This window comes from Panulirus ornatus, chromosome 65 (genome assembly GCF_036320965.1).
Source record: "Panulirus ornatus isolate Po-2019 chromosome 65, ASM3632096v1, whole genome shotgun sequence".
Lineage (NCBI taxonomy): Eukaryota > Metazoa > Arthropoda > Malacostraca > Decapoda > Palinuridae > Panulirus > Panulirus ornatus.
The window spans coordinates 3,013,394-3,037,021 of NC_092288.1; the positions used below are offsets into that span (position 1 = coordinate 3,013,394).

Sequence of the window (23,628 nt, forward strand, 5' to 3'; positions counted from 1 at the left end):
CTTGTGCTACCATATTGGTAGAAAGAGTAGGCGGGGCTTATGGTAGCCTGATGGGGAAAAGAGTGGGCGGGGCTTGTGGTTCCTGTGGGTGGAGTTTGTTGTAGCCCGAGATTAGGGCGGGGTTATCGTGCCTTCAGAATGGGCGGAGTATAGGATTGCGTGAGGGAGGGCGGGTCCGCGGGACAAGGTGTCGGGAGAGTTAGTAGAAGTGGGCGGGGCTTATACTATCTTGAAAGTGGGCGGGTTTTGGGAACGTAAGGGAGAGTTCGCGGGTCATGGTGTCGCCAAGGGAGAGTTAGCGAGGATTTCGATGATTGTGAAATTGATCCGTGGCACACGTTGGCAGGAGGGAGAGGAGCAGAAGGGAGAGTGGGCGGGCGTTGTGGTAGAGGGAGGGAGAGTGGGCGGGCGTTGTGGTAGAGGAAGGGAGAGTGGGCGGGTATTGTGGTAGAGGGAGGGAGAGTGGGCGGGCGTTGTGGTAGAGGAAGGGAGAGTGGGCGGGTATCGTGGTAGAGGAAGGGAGAGTGGGCGGGCGTTGTGGTAGAGGGAGGGAGAGTGGGCGGGTATCGTGGTAGAGGAAGGGAGAGTGGGCGGGCGTTGTGGCAGGTGGAGGAGCGTGGGTAGGGCCTGTAGCATGGCGAGGGGAGGTGATCGTAGAGTATGATAGTGCAAGGAGGAATGATTGAACATTATGAGGGAGGGTGGGCGGGGATTATGAGCTCGTGAGAGAGAGTGGGCGGGGTTTATCTCGAAAAGGGGGATGGGGGGAGAAAAAGTGGGCAGAGCTTATTGAATCATGAGAATGGGCGGGGCATCTTGTATCATGAAAATAGTGGGTTGATCCTAGCTCATCGTGAGAGTGGGCGGGGCCTATTGAATCATGAGGAAGAAGTAGGCGGGGCTTATTGAATCGTGAGGAAGAAGTAGGCGTGGCTTGGTGAGTCATGAAAGAGTGGGCGGGGCGTGTTGAATCATAAGGGAGATTACGCGAAGGCTTTATGTAACGTGAGGGAGAGTGGGCGGGGCTTTGATGACTCGTGAGGGATAGAGGGAGGGGGAGGTGCTTGGCGAGCCGTGAGGGAGCGTGTGGGGCTAGGTGTGTCGTGAGGGAGAGTGGGTGAGGTCTGTTGAGTCATGAGGGAGAGTGAACGGGACTTATGAGGGAGAGGCGTGTTGGCACAGTGTGTGTGTGTTTTCTTTACGGTTGTGTGAAGTGTGAGGGGTCGCTGTAGGGTTGTGGGCGGGCCTTATGGTAGTGTAAGATTGTGGGCGGGCCTCATGGAAGTGTAGTATTGTGGGCGGAGCTTACTGTGTTACGTAGGATTATGGGCGGAGCTGTTAGTATTTTGTCGGCTAGTGGGCGGAGATTATGATACTTTGCAGGTTGGTGAGCGGAGATCATGGTACTTTGCAGGGTAGTGGGCGGAGATTATGGTACTTTGCAGGGTAGTGGGCGGAGATTTTGGTACTTTCCAGGGTAGTGGGCGGAGATTATGGTACTTTCCAGGGTTGTGGGCGGAGATTATGGTACTTTGCAGGGTAATGGGCGGAGATTATGGTACTTTGCAGGGTAATGGGCGGAGATTATGGGCACAGTGTAAAGATAATGGACGAATCGTATGGTAGAGGGTGTTATAGTGGGTGGAGCTTACCAGGTGGGGTAATATATCCATACCGATAAAACGTTGTGAATACAAGTATAGTAATAGCAGGATACAATATGAGATTGCAGAGATAAGCGAACAAGAGAGACTTCAGAGATGATAGCCCACAAGGTAGGAAATGGAAAGGCAGCCGAGTGAATATGTATCAAGGAAAATCAATACACATAAAGACGATTACTGAATAAAGTGAAACAAGTACAAGAGAGAGAGAGAGAGAGAGAGAGAGAGAGAGAGAGAGAGAGAGAGAGAGAGAGAGAGAGATGGGTGGAGGGGGGGGGGGGGAATTACACGACGAAGCAGTGACGAGAGGAAGTCTTGGTAGCAGTAGGGGACGAGGGAATGGCGCGAGCAACTGTCGCACCAGTACGAGTAAGTAGCCCCAGAATACAGTAAGTATAACCAGACTACACCAGAGGCAGGCAAAGGAACGGCACAGGGAGCAGCAGCCGTGCTTGCAGCGTCCCGAGGGAGGCCTGACGGGTACTGACAGAAGCACAAGCACTCACAACAGCAGAGGGTAATACAAGCCATACCTCTTGTCCAAAGGTGAGGGTCGACGGCAGAGGAACGGCATTGAGAGAGAGAGAGAGAGAGAGAGAGAGAGAGAGAGAGAACAGGAGCAGTAACAGGCTTGACACAAGAGCAGCAATAGAAGCAGGGACAGCATCAACGACAGCAGAAGCAGTAACGTCGGCGGTAGCAGGAGGAGGAAGAGGAGGAGGAAGAAGAGGAGGAGGAGGAGGAGCGAGGTGCGGGCATGGCCAGGCAGGGGGCGGGCCGGCAGCAGGTCTGAGCCCTCCGGTACGACCCGGCGCTTGTGAAGAGACGCCCCTCAGTAGCTCACAGCCCGACGTGGCGCGCACTCCTGCCTGCCTCAGTGTCCTTGTGGTTGGCGCGTTTGGCACACTCCGCCCCTGTTCTGCGTCCCGTGCACACACACGCCCCCCTCACTCCTCACGTCGCCGGATCGGTCTCTCCACTACGGGAGACACCGCTGAAATTCTCCTCCTCTTTATTTCTGTGCAGGAAAACTCGGAAAAGAAAAGGTTCCCTTGGGAGACTTTAGCGAAGCCACGGTCAGAGGTCGAGGAATATATATATATATATATGTATATATATATATATATTATAAATATCAAGTATTAATTTAGTTCTACGAAAGGTGAAATAGTTCTCCTGACTTGACGGCTCTTGTCTGCAGTTTCCACGTCGCTCGTCGCGTTGTAGATTGTTCTCTTTTATTCCGTTCAGAGTGACCAGGGCGGCGTTGAGGCCGCGTGCGGCGGGTGTGGAAGGTGCAGGCATCGGCCGCGAGCAGCGAAGAACACGTGGTGGCCGCCTCAGGTGGGGTAGCTGTGTACCGTGCCGGCAGGCCCTCTCACCGCCCCTCCTGCAGCAGTGTTGGCCGCTAGTGATTCAGTGGTTCGGACTGCCGCTGCTACCGCTGGGGCTCTAACACCTGTCACGCCCCTCACTACTGCTGCTACTGCTACTACGACTACTACTACTGCTGCTGCTGCTGCTGCTTCTGCTCCTGTTGTTCCAGCTGCCTGCGGGATGCTGTTCGTTCCCCTGCCGCTACCCGGCCTTGTGCCAACGGGTGCCCACGGCTCTCCCTCCACGCCTGGGGCCTCGCCCGCCCCTGCCAGCATGAAGGTGAGGCGGGGCACCGTCACCCCCTAGAGAGTAGTGGGATAGTAGCGGCAACAAGGGCCCGACCAGCCGAGGCCGGCCTAGAGTAGCCTAGATGTTGTGGCGGTGCGTCAAGTGGCCACAATTGTGGTAGTGTTGGCGAGAGTGTACCACCGCCTGTGGTGTGGGGGTTACCGCCAGTAGTTTTGCTGTGTGTTGTGTCAGTGTTTGTGGGGAGGGGGAGGCTGAGGCTGCTGCAACAGCTGCTGCTGTAGGCTGGTGGTGGTGGTGGTGTCTTGCTCTGTGTAGCGTCCAGTCCTGGCGCGTAATAAAATAGATTGTGGATCTCGCAGTGACGCAGGCTTCGGCCGCCAGCACTATTCCTTCTCATCCTGGTCGTAAGTCATAATTTTTTTTATCATCAAAACATATAATTATTCATTTTATCATTCTTCAATATCAGTATCTTTTTTTTTTTAATATTTTGTCAAGGTTTTTGCCATCTGCATGCGGTGTGACTTTTTTACCCATTCGTTATTTTTTTTTCCTCCATTACCCAGTTGATGGCATGTCCATTAGCAAGACATGCAGTGACTGCTGGCCTTGCAATTACAATTTGGCTGGAGTCTGAGGGAGGCTGACCCTTGACCTAAAAAAGGGGGGGTGACCCCTGACCTAGTAGCCAGGGTATGGGTGCTGACCCATGACCTAGTAGCAAGGGTATGGGAGGGGGCTTATCCCTGACCTAGTTAGCAGTCAGGGTTTAGGGTAGGGGACAGCCCTTCATCGTCTAACGAAGCCCTGAGTAACCACTGGCCCCTCCAGCCCAAACTTCGCACGCCCTTATTTTTACAAATCTTTTTATATCTCTCTCTATATATATATTCTGTCTCATGAGATGGTTATTCGTCCTGACTGCAGATTTCTTGACTAATTCATTATTACTGTTTATTATTATATCATTGTGCATGCAGAAATCTGAGGGTCATGCAGATTTTCGATTATTCCAACTTTCTTATGATACTGGTCTTTTGAGATTTTATACAATGATTGACTTGATACCTTGATATCTTTAGATTACCAACATGGCTCTGCATCCTAGATAAAAAACCCCCCTGACGAGGTAGGTGATAGAACTGCTTTATCTTACTTGCCTGTTTCCGTGTTTTACTAACCGTCTTGTGCATGTGTTTGTCGAATGCAGTTCTTTACATTTACAACTGCATATGAAGAGGACTTGGGGGTGTCCGTAGCCCACAGCACAGTCTCATGAAAGTATATTTCCTATTTTTCTCTCCACATCTTTTCTTATGTGAATGATATTGTGGATTTTTCCGGATGATCATCTTAATGCTGATCTTTATTCCAGGTATGAACTGAAACACTGTCCCTCTGAAGGTTTCTCTGTCGTTACTGGAAAGGTAGAAAACATTTGAACCAACCATGGGTGTGTCATAGTACACCTCTGTCAACCATGAGTGTGTCGGGATGCACTTGTGTTAACCTTGAGTTTGTAAGAACACACTTGTGTCAGCTATGAGTGTGTGTCATAGAACACTTGTGCTAACCATATGTGTGTGTTTGTGTGTGTATGTGTGTGTGTTGGAACACACTTGCATCACATACAAGTGTGTCACAACATACCTGTGTCAACGATGAGTGTGTTACACCACACTAACACTGAGGATGAGTGTGTTAGAACACTTGTATATTCAGCCACGAGTGTGTCACAACCACACTTATCCTAATTATGAGTGTGTCCGAACATAGCACCGTTAGTATGTGCAATTTTTTCCTATCATGTGAAAAAGTAGGTTGATCACTGCCGTAAAAACTATTTACTTAATGTATAGAAAAAGGATTATGTATACGCAAATGTTGAGAAATTTTGTTAAAAGATAAAGAAATAACTTTGTGGTGTAGGAAAACGGAAGAAATTATACACTGGAAACATTGTGTTATGATGTAAAACTAGAATGAAAGACTAAGTGAATTGGTTTAGTTTTCGAAATGTACAGAGTGTAAAGTGCCTGGGTTGTGCATGTAAACAGTGTGTGTGCAACGCTGATGACAGATGATTTTTAGATTTTTTTTTTCTTTATACACATAAATCTAAGATCGTAATATATTTCCCGGTCTAATTTCCGTTAGAACTGGGGTTGCCTGCAGCATTAACATGATGGCTGCTTCACAAATTTCCGGTCCGTTTTTTTTTTCTTTGTAGAGTGTGGGTGAGTGAGGGGTTGTAGAGTGTGGGTGGGTGGGGGAAAACGAAGAAAATGTAGTGGGGAGAGTATGGGTAGATAGATGGATTTTGACAAGTGTCGTTTCCCTGTGTCGGGTCGAGAATTAAGATGGTCCTCCTTAAAAGAGTGGACGAAATAGATTTTGAGAAAAACGAGAGATGAGTTTAATAAGAGAAGATATATGCTTCATATATATATATATATATATATATATATATATATATATATATATATATATATATATATATATATATATATATATCAGTACCTAAACTGTTTATATCCCTTCTTACCATGTTAATCAGTCTCGAAGCAGTTTATGATGATGTTATATTACTGCCCCTAAACCATTTACTTCATCTTATAGTGCCAATTAATCCCTGAACCTTTTATTTCATACGACAGTTTAATTTAACCCTCCAAAGCTTTTATTACATCTGATGATTTAAATCACTCCCCATGCCATTTATTTCACGTTACAGTGTTAATTACTCGCTTATCCATCATTTGGAAAGTTTCAAGTTGTCCTGAGAACAGATTTAACTCAATGAACCGAAGTAAAACCACAATGCGATTTCGTACAAGGCCGAGATTTCCACAGTTCTTTTGAGGTGAAGGAACTACAAATTTATATAAGTTTTTATGTTATATAAATTTTCTAATTGTGTTTCAGGAGATTGTTTGATCCATATTAGCATGACGGTACGATCCTTGAGCACGATGGTACGATCCATGAGCACGATGGTACGATCTTTGAGCACGACGGTACGACCCTTGGGTATGGTTGAAGACCATGGCCTTTGACGTGAGATCCTAAGGGTTACGCCGAAGGCCAGATCATCACACCTAAATGTACCGTCTTGCCCAGGGGTTGTACCGTTGTGGTTAAGGGTTGTACCGTTGTGATCCCAAGGGTTGTACTGTTATGTTTAAGGGTCGTGATCAAGTGGTACCATATCTACGTTACGTTCAAATTGAAAGTATGTGTCCGACACCACCATTTCTCCAGTGTAACAACCTGCATGATGGACACACATCACGCCGGTGTTACCGTTGCAAGAATGTTGCACAGCAACAACGGGATGACATCGTAGGCTAAGGATCTCCTATACCGTTGTATCGGCTGATTCAGCAAGGCAGTTGGTCAGGGCTGGGTCCTTGGGACTGGCTAAGTCTGATACCTTCTGACCCTAAACAAAGGCGCTCATTGGTTCATATCATTTTTGTTACGCGTGTGTTTTGTGGCAGTGTTTGGTCTTACTGGGGTAGCCAACATGTCGAATATTCTGTGGTATGGTTGGTAGGGGAAAATGTGTCTAGGTGTCGAGTATTCCCTGGTATGATACCAGAGCAAAGTGCATCCAAACGTTGAGTATTCAGTAATATTATTCTGTAAACCAGATCTAGCTACCGTGGAGCAATCCGGTGGTATCATACCAGAGGAGAGAGAGTGGCCAAACGTGTGAATATTTGGTGGTGTGATAATACCAGGGAGGAAAAGTGTGGCCATACGTCGAGTGATCTGTTTATTTCATACCAGAATTTAGTGTGGCCGGAAATGGAACAGTTTCTGGCGAAGGGTCAGGTCGGGTCAGGTCTGGGCTGCAGGAAAATCTAAACCTTACAAGAACGACAGATTTATTTTGCTTCAATTTCAACTTTTTCCCTTGACCAAGTGTCCATCCATCATCAAGATACCAACCACATGGGCCGGTCGGTAGGTCCCACCTAAATGATTTAGCCTGTGTGCCTAAATAAGCGAATCATCCTCCCCGTTCATGGAAGACCTCATGGTTGATCTCTTCACAAGTTTTTCAGAGAAGAGCAATTTTCACGATCGTATCGCAGAAAACAGACCCTGGGTGATGATGATGGACTCAGTGAAGCAAAATTGTTCTTTGAGGTAATCTTCGAGGAAGTGATGCACCTCCCACGGCTGCACACACACACACACACACACACACACACACACACACACTGACCGTTACGTGGAAACGGGTTTAAAATTAGGCATAGAAAACGTTGGATCAGATTCGTAATGTTGCCTATTATTGCCTCTGATCTTTGAGTTATATGTATATACATATATATATATATATATATATATATATATATATATATATATATATATATATATATATATATATATATGGACGTTAAACCTTAATTGATTTTTCTAAGGTAGTTGCTTAAGAGTAAATTACCTTGAAGGATGTAGTTAATTAAAACAAGGACCATTTTTTCTGCCCGCGTTTCATACCCATGGGTTAATTATCTCAATAATTAGCTCATATAAAATTTCTTTGCGACTTCTTCATTAGTAAAATAGATTTTGATAATGCGTACGTTTCCTAATTAATCAAGAATTATGATACTATCTATCGGCCTTTCTCTGCTGTATGAAACCCACCTTAAATATCTATTTAAAAGGCTTTTGATCATCTATAGATTATATTAAGTGTAGAGTATAATCATCTTTAATGTTTTTTTTTTGCAATGAAAAGTACCTAACTTGTGTGCTATAAGTGTTATAAAAACCTTATGTTATTCTAAGTTAAAATATATAAGTATTCGAAACCACTTGCGACTGAAGTAAATTCCACTGAACCTCTGAAATCTTTTGTACTCTCGTTACAGGCGTGTTCAAGTAGTCATGTATGACCATCAGTCTAGTTTAGAAAACCTTGTAGGACACTCCACGAAACCGCTCTTGTACGCTGTTCTCAGAATATCAGGTCGAGTTGCATTCTGTGTTTCATAATTTCAGTCGAGTTCCACCCCCTGGCTGCTGCCTGAGTTCACTTCTTCCAGTTGGACTTCTTGTCTTTGAATCTTGGCTTTGTTTATTTTTTGTTATTCATGGCTTTATTTTTCTCTTCATTCATGGCTTTATTTTGTTATTTGTGGCTTTATTTTCCTTGATTCGTGTCTTTGTTTTCTCTGATTCTAGGCTCTTATTATTCATCTTTATTTTCTCTGATTTGCTGCTTTATTATCGTTAATTCGTAGTTTTATCTACTCAAATTCGTGGCTTTATTTTCGCTTATTCGTGATCTTTCTATTCCTTGATTTGTGGCTTTATTTTCTTAGTTTTACTAGTTTTCTTATGTTTCGTGCGTTGCTGTCTTTTTTTACTTTGTGTTGCCTTCTTTATGTTTTCTTGTTTACTTGTTTATCTGATGTGGGGAAAGGAGTTGGGGGATTGTGGGGGTTGCTGGTGTGGAGTGGTGTGGGTTGGGTGGGGGGTCTGTGTTGTTTGCTTCCGTTGTTCCTTTTCTTTCCTTTTTTGGAAGATAGATTTCCCGGTGTGTTGTCTTGCAGGGTTGTGATGTTATTCTTGCAGGGTTGTGATGTTATCTTCTATAGCTCCGTCTTGTTCTTCTGTTATCGGGTTGTCATATCATTTCTGCGCAGGGTAATCGGTTTATCAAAGCAAATCTATCCAAGGAAATCGTCTAGTTAGAATATTATTATGTTAGTAGAGCGGTTCCTTATATTAGGGTGTAGGTAACCAGTGTTTTGATATTACTGTATCGGTAAATCGGTTTCTCATAGCATTGTCTTTAAAGGTAAATCGGGTTCTCACGATATTATTGCACAGGTAAATCGGCTAATGAAAATATAATCGCGCAGGTACGTTGACTTATCAAAATATCATTGTTCCAGTAAATTTGTTAATTAGAATAATATTGTTCAGCAAAATCTGTTCATCAGAATGATATTACACAGGCTAATTGTCTTGAAAATATTCTTGTACAGTTGTAAAGGACAATCAAAATGTATTTATACAGGTAAATCGGTTTTATTGTACAGGTAAATCGGGTTATCATATATTGATTGTGCAAATAAATGGGTTTATGATATCACTGTCAGGGAAAATCGGGTTATCATATAATCATTGTACAGATTTATTGGATTATCATTATTTTACAGTTAAATTTGGTTATCATGCGATTATTGTACAGATGAATCGGATTATAAGAACACTGGAAAGGCGAATTAGGTTGTCATATGATATTTGTGCATATAAATCGGGTCATTGTTATTGTACAGGTTAATCGGGTTATCGCGACCTTGTCCTACAGGTAAATCGGCTTTTCACAAAAGTATTACAGAGGTTGATCGGGTTATCAAAATATTATCATACAAATAAATCCGGTTATCATAACTTTTGTCGGATTATCACGTTATTTATAGACCGGTATAACTTTTTTTTTTCCCAGAATGTTTATGTACAGTTAAATCGGATGTATTGTAATGTTCATGTACAAGTATATCGGGTTATCCGAATGCTATGGTGCATGAAAATCGGGTTATGGTAGTATAGATAAATCGGTTCCTTTATGACAGTGTATGTAAATCGGTTCATCATACTGTTATGGCACAGGGAAATCTGTTTATATGGAGAGTGTTGCACAGTTCATGTGGTTCATGTGAATATTTCTGGATTGGTAAGTTGGGTTATCAGACTGTTATTTCACATGTAAATTATCATATCTAACTATCATTGTGTGGGTGGAATTAGTTATCAGATATTACTGTACATATAACTTGAGTTATCAGATGATTATTAATCTGGTAAGGTAGAATGTTCTGTAGAACAGAATGTTCACTTGAACACACACACTGATTAAACTGTCCAGTTCAACACCTACATTAGCGTAAAGTGGTCAGTCGAACGCCTAGATTGGGGCTAGAATGTTCAGTTGAACACCTACAGTGTGGTTCAGTGTCCTGTTAAACACCTACAGAGGAGGGGATGTTGAGATGTTATCGAACACCTACAGAGAGATAGGAATGTTTAATTGAACACTCACATTGGGGTAAAATGTTCAGCTGATCACCTGACGTGTTGGTAAAATGACCTTTGACGTTTAAGTAGGTACGTGTCTGTCACCACCACTGGTGAGGTAACCAGGAGTGACCCAGCACCTGGTCTGGTCTGGTAGAATAAACTGCCGAATTACTGTCCCGATGACGCCTCCTGTATTATCACCAGATTTGCGCGTGCGCGTTTGTGTGTGTGCGCGCGCGTGTGTGTGTGTGTGTGTGTGTGTGTGTGTGTATAAAACAACCGACATGGAGGAGGAAGTACAAGCCCCACTCAAGTACCTGTCTTGGGTCAAAAGGATAAAATGATGAAAAAAAAAGGTATCAGTGTAAAGTGATTATTGGTCCGGAGGCGTTTCTAAACCTGACTTTTAAAGGTATGAAGGTTGTAGGAGGAGGAGGAGGAGGGGGGGAAGAGGACACGAGATACAGAGTCCCACAGCTTATCTGTTCTAGGAAAGGAGGAGGAGGAGGAGGAGGAGGAGGTAGCATAATAACAGTCACTCCTCGTGTTATAGAGAGTGAGGAATTATTTTCTAAAGATGACACATCACAAAAGCCATATCTCTTGAAGGACAGGAAATTAATTCTTTATTTTTTTTTCTTTACTGTTTTTGTGCAATGTTTACTTGGCTTTAGGCCGCCAGAGATAATGACTCGTGTTTTTGTTTTGCCTCACCAGAGACTATGACTCGTATGTCATTTTTTTTTCTTTTGTATGATGATAATGATATACATATGCACACGTAACCTTGTTTTTAGTGTTCTTGATACCTATGAAGTAATCACTCTCATGTATTACAGATACGTGCCACAGTGAACTGGTTCTTTATTAAGTACATATTGAACTGGTTTATGTTAATGGTCTGTCTTCTTCCATGGACACCGCCTGTGGTTTTTTTTTTCGCTCTGCTTTAATGACTGGGTCAAAGAAAAACCAGGTCATCAGACCGGAGTCGTTCAGATCTTGACCAAAGGTCGTACTACCGCGTTCAACAGTCGTACCGTCGTGCTCAGGGATCGTACCGTCGTGCTCAGAGATCGTACCATCGTGCTCAGCGATCGTACCGTCGTGCTCAGCGATCGCACCGTCGTGCTCAGCGATCGTACCGTCGTGCTCAAGGATCGTACCGTCGTGCTCAGGGATCGTACCGTCGTGCTCAAGGATCGTACCGTCGTGCTCAAGGATCGTTCCGTCGTGCTCAGGGATCGTACCGTCGTGCTTAAGGATCGTACCGTCGTGCTCAGCGATCGTACCGTCGTGCTCAGCGATCGTACCTCTTAGTTTAGTTAACCATATCATTGACCCATTCCACCTTCTCGCCTTCGTAGCCATCTGTTCCACTCACATTATATTCATGTTCCATCACACAGTCTTATCCCTCAGTTCGTTCTCAGAATCCTATTCCATTTTTCTGTTCCACAATCCTTTCCTTTCTTTTCATAAAACCGTCTTTCTGTTCTAACTCGACGTTATACCCTCCTAGTAGGTCCCTGTTCCACAATCCTCTCCCAGTGACCCTTTCCACAATATCATCCCACTTTCTCAGTTTACAGTCTCCCATTCCATTGTCTCACCGTTCCATTCTACTATTTCTCTGTTCCATTCCACGTCCTAGACACGTATACCTTTCCATCTTATATTCCTATTCCAGTGCTGTGTTTGACTCGCTCGCGTCGCTGTTCCAGCTTACCGTCCCATATCCCTTTGTCCTGTTCCACAATACCCTCCCAAGGTATGCCCAGCGGGACGGATCACTGGGACGGAGTTAAAGGGTAGTGGCGTAGCGGTGTGCCTGGGGACCGGGGGTCGAACCCACAAGCGACAATTCTCCTAATGATTTCCAATAGTCTGTCTGTCTGTCTGTCTTCATGACTCCCCCCAACCCCGATAACCTAGAGAGGCTCCCGATAACTCGAAGTTTCCCCGGAGGATCTCAAGTCAACCTCCCTCCTGGGTACTTCGTAAAGTCCCGATAAACCACACTGTTTGACCTGTCATTTGGTGAGGTTCCCGATAAATATAAATTTTAGTTACGAGTGCGGGAGTCCAGGTATCCCCGATTCTCACCTGCCGATAACTAGAGACTTTCACAAGAACCATTTAAAAGTCCCGATCATTCAAAATATCAAACTTACGAGGTTTTCATAACACACGCTTTTTTCTAGGTAACTCATTAGCACCAGGTAACCCGTCAATAGGTATTACATGATTTAGTCAAATAAACACCGTCACTCAAACTCAGATTTCTAACTCGATAGTCAAAAGTTTTTGAGTTGTTGTGTCTGTTATACTGGTACGGACACCCCAGCTGTAGTTTGGAGACCTCGAGACGATCTTATTAGCATTGACCCCTCAAACATCTGTAATGATGATAACGATAATGATAATAATGATCATGATAATGATCATAAAAGTGCTCTGACAATTTGAAACCCCGCGAAATGAACCGATGATTGAAAGCAGCCCATTAGAAAATGTATTCCCTAAATGTCCATATATACATGAAGGAACCTAGTGGGTATAAGTATACATATTAATGATAATAACGATTTCGCAACTCATCCCTGATTATCTTGAAATACCTCGTTTATCCGTAAATGCCTCGATAACCCGAAATTCCTTGGTATGCGAAGACCCCATCTGTTCTTAAATCTACACACACACACACACACACACACACACACACACACACACACACACACACACACACACACCTGGATACGTTTTGGTGATTCCTATATTTCCACTACTGCGTTATGTGTATTGGGAATGGAGAGAGAGAGAGAGAGAGAGAGAGAGAGGGAGAGGTGAGAGGGAGAGGTGAGAGGGGAGTGTTCTGGGTAGTGTGTGTTATTCCTGACTTTCGTAGACACAGAGAGATTTTTGTATTAAGGCGAATTAGCGATAGAGGCCGTGAGCCTAGCTGGTGCCGGTGCAGGGGGGGAAGCGTCCACGTTAGGAGGAAGGAAGGAAGGAAGGAAGGAGGAAGGCATTCCATCATGGGAAGGAAGGAAGGAAGGAAGGAAGGAGGATTCCATCATGGGAAGGAAGGGAAAGAAGTGGATGGGGCTTCCATCGTGGGAATGAATGGCAGGAATTCAACCCTAGTCACAGCGAAGAGCGGTTTCCAAAAAAGGAAAAATAAGAAAGAAAATGGGTAGCAAATTTTTCATTATTGTTCAAAAATTTTATGATGAAGAAATTATTATTGTTATTATTATTATTTGAATTATTACACTATTGTTATTAGCAGTAGTATTAGTAGTGGTAGAAGTAGTGGTAGTAGTAGTAGTAGTAGTAAGTAGTTAAGCGATTTGACGAAGACCTAAGCTTAGTATATGAGAGATGTTTGATATATAATCAATGATTCATAATTGGCCATTGGCCATCACCGCTAAGGATCAATGCCACACATTCCCCGTTGCTTTTTAGTTTACACTTTTGACGATTCTAAACCTTTCTCATATACCTTTCATAACCAAATGATCTGCGTTGTTAAACTGTTGAGTAGTTAATTAGATTAACATGACCCAGACAGCAGTTCATTGAACATTGTACGAGTTACTGTGCCGCCCAGAACACCTCTCTGCCCAGACTGGTGTTCGCTATGTCAGCTGTGTCGCTCCTAGACCTGCCCACGTCACCTGGGGGTCAGTAACTGCTGCTGGGGTTCAGATGACATTGATGGTTCTGTTGTTATTGACCTGATTCCATCCGTTAGACACTTAAGGTCATTTAGTGTAGCGTCATTTATATCTTTCCTATGCCTCTGATATCGCTGCTATGCCTCTGATATCGTTACTAAGTTCCTGATATCATTACTGTGCACCTGATACTGTTAGAGTGCTCCCGTTACCGTCATAATGCTCCTGATACTGTTACCACGCTCCTGATACTGTTACCACGCTCCTGATTCTGTTACCACGCTCCTGATTCTGTTACCACGCTCCTGATACTGTTACCACGCTCCTGATTCTGTTACCACGCTCCTGATTCTGTTACCACGCTCCTGATTCTGTTACCACGCTCCTGATTCTGTTACCACGCTCCTGATACTGTTACCACGCTCCTGATACTGTTACCACGCTCCTGATACTGTTACCACGCTCCTGATACTGTTACCACGCTCTGATTACCGCTCCTGATTCTGTTACCACGCTCCTGATACTGTTACCACGCTCCTGATTCTGTTACCACGCTCCTGATACTGTTACCACGCTCCTGATACTGTACCACGCTCCTGATCTGTTACCACGCTCCTGATACTGTTACCACGCTCCTGATACTGTTACCACGCTCCTGATTCTGTTACCACGCTCCTGATTCTGTTACCACGCTCCTGATACTGTTACCACGCTCCTGATACTGTTACCACGCTCCTGATTCTGTTACCACGCTCCTGATTCTGTTACCACGCTCCTGATTCTGTTACCACGCTCCTGATTCTGTTACCACGCTCCTGATACTGTTACCACGCTCCTGATACTGTTACCACGCTCCTGATTCTGTTACCACGCTCCTGATACTGTTACCACGCTCCTGATACTGTTACCACGCTCCTGATACTGTTACCACGCTCCTGATACTGTTACCACGCTCCTGATACTGTTACCACGCTCCTGATACTGTTACCACTCCTGATACTGTTACCACGCTCCTGATTCTGTTACCACGCTCCTGATACTGTTACTACACTCCTGATACTGTTACCACGCTCCTGATACTGTTACTACACTCCTGATACTGTTACTACACCACTGACACTGTTATTACGATCCTAATACTATAGTTACTATACCCGCGATAATGTTGCTATGTTCTTTATACTGCGAGAAAGTTCCCGATGGTGTTACTGTGTCGCTGATACTGTTACTTAGCTCCTTATACTGTTACTCTGCTCCTGACACCGTTACTTTGATCTTCCTATCGTTACTAACTATCGTTATAATGTTTGTAATCATATCATCGCTACAACATAACAGTCTCTACGAATTTATCTGACTAGTTAGTTTACAAACTACCCGCAGAGGACGCACTATGGTTGTTGTTGTTGTTATCTTTATTAATTCGTAAGTTTATAAGTTTTTTATTTACTTGTCTACAATGGTTAAATGTCTGACCATCTGTGGTACAGGTGAGTGGTCAATTTAGGTTACCACATTGTTTCATTGAAGATCGTAACTATAGTGACCTCTGACCCCCTTTAAACCCGAACAGGAAAGCCAAAGTAAATGGAACTGACCGACTTTATTAAACCAGTTAAGGTATAAATATGCAGATGTATATGTAAATGATGTGTAGTAACAAGCAGAACCATACAGACTGAAATTAGCTTCCTGTGTGTGAGCCAAACATCATCATTGATAATGGAAACGTGATTTCAAACACGGCCAGAAATAACTTTGTGATATGTGCGCAAAAACCAGTATTATTTGATCTGATGGCGACCGTCTTGTGTATACGTTGTTTGAAATATGTATAACTACTTACGCATTTTCTCCACCAGGACAAATTTCGTAAGACCTACCTTGACAAATACAACCAATCTTCATCTTTCGTCTCATAATGTTTCCGAGACACATTATGCCATTACTCTCCGTCGTGATGTCCTCTGGTTGTTCTTGTTCACACGGGTCGGTTCGAGTGGTCTAGGTTTGAGGAGAAGGTAAACAGGTGGTGTTGATGTCGTATCTACCGGGGGAGGGACGCACCATCTGTGTGGTCATAGCTGGAGGTAAAGAAGAGTGTTGAGGTCGGATAATAACTGCAACACTTTCTCAAACTTCTTTAAGCAACCTCACTTGTGTTGCAGGATCTCTCTAGGACTCTTTTGCATGATCCCATGAGTTAGTATATATATATATATATATATATATATATATATATATATATATATATATATATATATATATATATATATATATATAATTTGATTTTTAGTCACGATCAGAAATCCCGGTTTCCAAAGCATACTTATACCCCCCCAGTCCAATCTCTGCGAGTAGCTGTTGGGAAAATTTGAGCACCAATCAGCGATTCGAATCGTTCCTCTCATTTTACCGGACTAATCACCGAATGGTTTCCAGGACACTAAACGCCAGTCGTTGGACGGACCATCGTCTCTCTCTCTCTCAAGCTAATTTCTAATTGGCTGGGAGGATTGTTAAACACCAATGACTGTTGAGAAGTACACTGATTGATATACTTCGTTTATATATATATATATATATATATATATATATATATATATATATATATATATAGAACTCGACGTTGAAGGCTATTCTTGCTGTGCTTCACTTTCATGTACGGAAATCTGGATCAAATTTCCCTGTCTTTTCTTTCCCCCAGTTCACACGCAGGACCCCGACCCCACGGGGAAAAAATTGGCAGTTTTTTCCTTAGTCTTTTATTTAGCAACTGGAGAACCGGTCGAACGCGTCGGCTTACCTGTGATGTAGAGGGCGGGGGCGGGTACAGGAAGTCGCATGGGAAAGGAGGCCTGGGTGCAGATTATATATATATATATATATATATATATATATATATATATATATATATATATATATATATATATATATATATACATATATATATATATATATATATATATATATATATATATATATATATAGGCTAGTGCATGTAGTTAGTCTGACAAAGGTGCAGATTTTGCACCGGAAAATTGATGATGGTATAGCCACGATGTATTGATGATGATATGGCAACGGTGTATTGATGATGATGATGTGGCAACGGTGTATTGATGATGATAAAGATATGGCAACGGTGTATTGATGATGATAAAGATATGGCAACGGTGTATTGATGATGATGGTGGACTAATAGTGTGGTGAGCGATGAAGGTTGTATGTACATGTATACACCTCCTCAGTATGACTCCATGTTTATGTATAAGATTCTTGACGATAATTTGGGTGTGTTGTTGTTATTATTATTATTATTAGATTTTTAATTGATTAGAATTTTTGTTATAAAGTATCGCCTTTTCTTCCTGCGAACTCGCGAGAGAACTGTTCATAACAACGGAAATCCTATGTAAGTCATGGTAATCCAGCATTTCAGTGTTAGTTTTTACATTATCTGCTCTAATTGTTAATAAATTATTGGGAATCAATTGTTTTGATTATAGATAATGAGTCTTTAAGTTGGCTGGTAACAGTAATTTTTCAATGTTTGTAGAAGATGTTATATGTGGGCAAAACAGATGATAAACTATTGATGTAAAATTGATGACTTGATTATGATCTGTTGATCAATAGCTGATGCCATAATTGAGTGCATCAGCTGTCCGCAGTTGGTACAGCTAATAGCTGAAGTTATGAATTAGAGAGTGGCATAGATTGGCCAGGCAAGGACAGAATCCTAAGCTAAATGAGCTTGAAAATAAAGCTATGAATTTATAATCGGCTTCGGCAGCTAACCACGGTTCTCTTAGCTGTTATAACGAACGAGGGAAACTCTCAGTTTACCTGCTCCCATATCTGACCTTGACTTCCCCAAGCTGATAGAGCGAACAAGGAAAGCTATCAGTTTATAGAGTGCGGCAGTTAACCCTACCATTCCCTCTAGCTGACGCGGGGAAGCAAGCAAAGCTATGCGTCTGCTGGCGATGAGGGTGGGGTGGGGGTCGATTAAGGCGGGTATACAGGTAAGAAAGCGCAGGGCTGTGTTCACCTGTTCATTAGCGTCCACTAAATCTTCAGCCACGCGTCAGCCAGATGGCTACGGAAAAAAATTCCGGATTTTTGAATATTTCTTTATGTAGGCCGTCACTCAGGCCATGCGGGGGTAATTCTCCCCGGGAATTGGTGGTGGAGATGGGGGTGAGATGTTGGAGGGTGAAGGTCGAGAGGTTTGGTTGGCGCGTGGCTCTGTAGCAGGAATGGGGGAGTGGGGGAGAAAGAAGGTAGAGAGGGCATTCTCGAATATGGTGGGGGTCTGTGGTGGGAATATGGTGGGGGTCTGTGGTGGGAATATGGTGGGGGTCTGTGGGGGAATTATGAGATTACTGTTTGTGGTGACTATCTTTGTGTGTTGGGTGGGAGGGGGAATTATACACTTGTGTTGCCCTATTTTTTTTTCCTATGTTTTAAGCTTGTATCTATGTACCATGGCTTCACTCCTACGTGTGTTTGTGAGAAGAGAGATGGTTTTAAGAGAGAAGGAGAGCAGATCTCTTTTTTAAGGAAGGAGGAATAGGTAATTATCTCCTGAAAGGTTGAAGGAATGTTGTGCTGGAGAGCTGCTCCTCATTTGGTTTGGGAAGGTGATGTAGGATGGATGTAGGAAGGGACGTCCTTATGAAGGATCTAGGTGTTGGAAAATAGTGTGTCTTACTTCATGTAAGGGAGAGAAGAAGGAAGGGGGAGATACCATGTACCAAATCAAGATTATCTTACTCGTAAATGATACTGTGAATTATCTTACTCGTAAAGGATACTGTGAATTATCTTACTCGTAAATGATACTGTGAATTCTCTTACTCATAAATGATATATGTTATCGTACTCTTGAAAACACCTACGTAGTATTGATATAAATTTGTAGGTCAAAGATCTGTCATGTAACTTATGTCTTCCGATACATCCTGACTGTAAAGATGGACAAGTATCTTGTGAACCATCGTCGTCTAATTCAATGTGATAATTAGTTCCTATCTGTTTGCCGTCTAATGAGGCACCACGACCCTGGCTGTCAGGGCTCCGTACTTTGCTGTGAGGTTTTCACTCCTGTATATCAGGGTAGGAGGCTCAGGGCGGGATAAACCAAGACGCAATAATGCCTCCTGTCGGGGGTCGGGAAGCGTTTACGACGGGGGTTTACGTCGTGGTGGAGGTGGCGGCTGCTTGCGACAGACGCAAGTCTCTCAAACTCCATCATTTATTTTTTTGCCTCACTTTCTTCTTGCTTGAGGTCACGTCTTAAGTTGTTGCTATCCCTTCCATTTTGACAACGGGGAACTACTTGTGGTGTTCATTTTTCAATTATTATTATTGTTTATATATATATGTATATATATATATATATATATATATATATATATATATATATATATATATATATATATATATATATATAGTGTCAGTTGATGTCACCGTTGCGCCGTCAGGACATCACAATATACCTGGACGTCTTTTATGCTGACTTCATCTTTTTTATGACGTTTTCTAAAACGTAACTTCGACGTCTCTGGGTCTTCTAAGAACCAGCTTTCGAGAGAGAGAGAGAGAGAGAGAGAGAGAGAGAGAGAGAGAGAGAGAGAGAGAGAGAGAGAGAGAGAGTAAAAAGAGTGCCAACTTTATCCCACATTTGGAATATAAAGTGACAACTCGTATTTGGATGGAGAGAATGACCCTCATTCCATATTCCTGGGCTGACGTCGAGTTCTCTGGCCGTTCTCGAATCGAATTTTTGAAAAATCCAGTTTGGGAAGAAAACATAACCCCCCCATACCCTCTCTCTCTCTCTCTCTCTCTCTCTCTCTCTCTCTCTCTCTCTCTCTCTCTCTCTCCTGCCTTTTCCGTTCGGTGACTTCTGTGTGTGTGTGTGTGTGTGTGTGTGTGTGTCTGTCTGTCTGTCTGTCTGTCTGTATTTGTTTTAGAGAGAATTTTGGTTTTCGGAAGTACAGAATTCTGTTTCTTTGACCCATCCTTGAGGCTTCTCTGCACCATTAAGTTTTCATATACAGACAAAAAAAGAAAACGGAGAATTCACGAAGCAAATATTGTCGTTGGCACGATGTAAGCACAAGGAATCGAACCCACCCCCATTCTTCTCCCCTTCCATTTTCTTTAGCGACACGAATTTTAATTCTTTAACGATTTTTCGTTGAGGATCTTAGGAATGTATGACTGTTTCCCTGTAGAAATGTTCTGGAAGGAGTGTAAACTGTGGGGAAAGGTTGAAGTCACCCGTGAGCTTAGCTTTCTCACACAACATGTAGGGATGTTTTGGCTTCCTCCGTCAAAATGTATTTTATCCGCTAACTCGTTTATCGCGGAATTATAAATTTACGATAGATCTTGTATTTCTTTCATTGGGCTCTGGTCTCTCCTTGAGAATACTGATCACTAACATGAGAGAGATGAGTAATATTTCTTTTCCATGTCTTATCTTTACTTTTGTCTTCCTTAGTCGTGGTTTATCTTTTTCTTTCTTGATATCTGTTTCTTTCTTGATATCGCTTATCTGTGCATGATGTCCGTCTGCAATGTGGGACACAGATTGTTTTCCAGTGTATCTTAGCGACATCCTTACTTACCCCAGCCTGGAACACCTGACCCCAGTGCTGGAAGCTTCTTCCAGGTGATGTCTCATCGTTCGTCAGTCTGTATGCCTTTAGGCTTCGTGAATCGATAGATTATTATCGAAATAAGTTCATATAACGATGATGAAATATGCACAGTTAATGGTAAAGTTCGTCAGCCAAGTATTTTCGAAAATACCGATTTGCATTGACTAACTTTATAGAATCACTTACGTCGATTTAGTACCATTAGTTGGTTAAGTTATGTGAATGTGTCGATTTCTCTCGACACCGAAGCCTTCGACCGTATTGCCAAGGCGGATGCAAAACAAGGCTATATATTCCCTAATAATAAACGACAAGGCGTTTAGAGTATTTAATAAATCGGCTTCCAGCCACGTAAAAGGCGAAAAGCGGCATTGACTATCGGGAGGGGGTGTGGGCTCTTATACTAGGTACGGTTCCTTGCCAAACCCAGCCTCATTTGCATTGACAATACTTCACCTGCATTTTTAGATCCTACCGTCTGAGACTGGCTCCTCCCCGCCATCTTTTGGCGGACCCGGTAATCACCAAACGATGACTTTATCAGTGTTCTTGGGGAGGGTCGAACACGTCGGTATCACAACCCTTGAGAGAGATAGGTAGAGAGAGAGAGGGAGAGGGAGTGTGAGAGCGAAAGGGGCTGTCCCCCCCATAAGCATCAAGAAAGAGGTGAACCGGCAACTCATGATCGGCCCAGCCTCCTCGACCAATCATCGGTCGAATTTTCTTTCTCATTGTCACGAGCTGCTTTTTTACTTACCTGTGATTGGTCCGATTAGTGGGGGTGTAAATATGTGCAATAATCGTCTGTCTTATCCTAATTGCATCCTAATTCACCCTTAATCACTCCTACAACACGGGGCGATATGCAAGATGGAAATATTTGACTTACTAAAAGACATCACTATTACGTATATTTATATATTTTTTTTCTTCAGTTTAGAAATGTATGAAGATCCCTGGAAATTGATACACCTGCTTGATCCTGTATACTGGATTAGCAGATGGAGAAGATAAGGAGCGAAAACAATTAAGATACAGACAAGAGATAATGAAGTTATATCAGTAAAGTCGGGGAAGATAAGGAGGTTGGAGGCGGTGTGTGTGTGTGTGTGTGTGTGTGTGTGTGTGTGTGTGTAGGGCGAAGCGAGTTACCTAACGCAGGTGGAGAATATAGAAAGCTAAGATAGTGAAGTTACAGAGATGAGCTCTTCCCTGAACCATCACTATCACTCGTTTCTTATCACCATCATCACTATTGAACTGTGCTTATCATGATCACCATAACTTCGTATTTATCAGTATCTTCACTATGACCTCGTTTTGTTCACACTATTAAATCTAGCTTGTGTTACCTGCATGAATAATGCATTCGCGTCACATGCATACATCAATACACAGGTGCTGATTGCATATACAGTGCATTTGTATTAAGTGCATAGACAATGCATTCTTGCTACTTGCATATATAATGCACTTGTGTTACCTGCAAAGAAGATGCATTAGTGATACCTGCATATGTACACTACTTGTTTTTCATGCATTGTTTAGCTGACATGTCTATTTCTGTTCCATCTACCACCTGAAGTGTATCAGATACATTCCATGAGACATCCTCGCTCTCATGCTCTCACACTGTTGCTTAAGATCGTACTTTTATCATCGGTAATTATCATTGCAGCGGTTGAATGCATTGCATCGGCTCAGCCATGCATTCGATCTGCTGGAATAACTCGAGTGCATTTCCTCTTGGAATGCTCTTGGAATGTACTTGAGCTCTTTGCTTGGAATTCTGTATCGACAGTTTCATTTCTTATACAAGAAGGGTTTCCTGTAATGTAGTGCTGATGTTACAAGGTCTTCCATGTTTATGTACTGTGTGTGTGTGTGTGTGTGTGTGTGTGTGTGTGTGTGTGTGTCTGTGTGTGTGTGTGTGTGTCATTAGGTACGTACTCACACACACTACCGTGTTGTGGTTAGCGTGGCTGCCTTTGATTCACTTATGGGCCCTCTCGGGTTCGAATCCGGGGCGGGACGTACGGTTAACAAGCAGTCCAAACTGTTCATCCTCCCTCTGGAGCTGGTCGTTGAATGGGTACCTGGCTTAGACTTGGAGTAAAGACATGGTACATACGTATATAGATAAGAGACGAGGCAGCACGAGTGTAAGACTCTCTCTCTCTCTCTCTCTCTCTCTCTCTCTCTCTCTCTCTCTCTCTCTCTCTCTCTCTCCCCTAGCACACCACAGCAAGCACACACACACACATACACACACAAGCACCTTCATCGTCTTTGAGTTCGCCCCAAAAATTCGTGCCACCCTCCCCTTCCCTTCCCCCCTGGGGACACGACCACAAACAGACAACTGTCAGTGACCCTTAAGCCCATGGGAGAGAGGGAGAGCCCTTCCATCTCTCTCTCTCTCTCTCTCTCTCTCTCTCTCTCTCTCTCTCTCTCTCTCTCTCTCTCTCTCTCCCATCGCATTCTGACCTCTCTTTCCCTTCTGTGTTGACGGGTTCTTCACCAGCCTCGAGGGTTGGTGCTGGTAGTGTTGACGGGATGGATTGTTGGAGGTGTGTGTGTGTGTGTGTATATCTCTCGGCTTTGCTTTACCACTGCATATACTGTTTGACGACTGGTTGAACGCGTAGGTACTGCCTCTATAACAGGTCATATACCAGGTCAACTCGCTCTCTCTCTCTCTCTCTCTCTCTGACCTCATGTCACGGACTCATAATGGGGTCAATTAGGTTAATCTTGTATACTCAACGTGCAGCAGAAAGATATCGCCCAGTCATCATGATGTGGCCAGATTACTGTAGGGAAAGATTGGATGATTGGGAATTCTGAAGGGGATTGGGGGGGCTGTGTTCCTTGCGAGCGAGAGGGGCGTAACCCATTGTTACGGGAGGAGGTAGAGGGAAGATTGGGGAATAG

General features: G+C 43.4%; 1 protein-coding gene across 1 annotated transcript in view; it reads left to right on the forward strand.

The window, feature by feature from the left end:
- The first annotated feature begins 2,501 nt into the window (after positions 1–2,501).
- LOC139746496 (nucleolysin TIAR-like) overlaps positions 2,502–23,628 on the forward strand; it is a 1,460,715-nt gene continuing 1,439,588 nt past the window's right edge. Inside the window, exon 1 of the mRNA XM_071657791.1 lies at positions 2,502–3,694. The gene's annotated coding sequence lies outside the window, so the exon portion shown is untranslated. The remainder of the gene's footprint in view (positions 3,695–23,628) is intronic.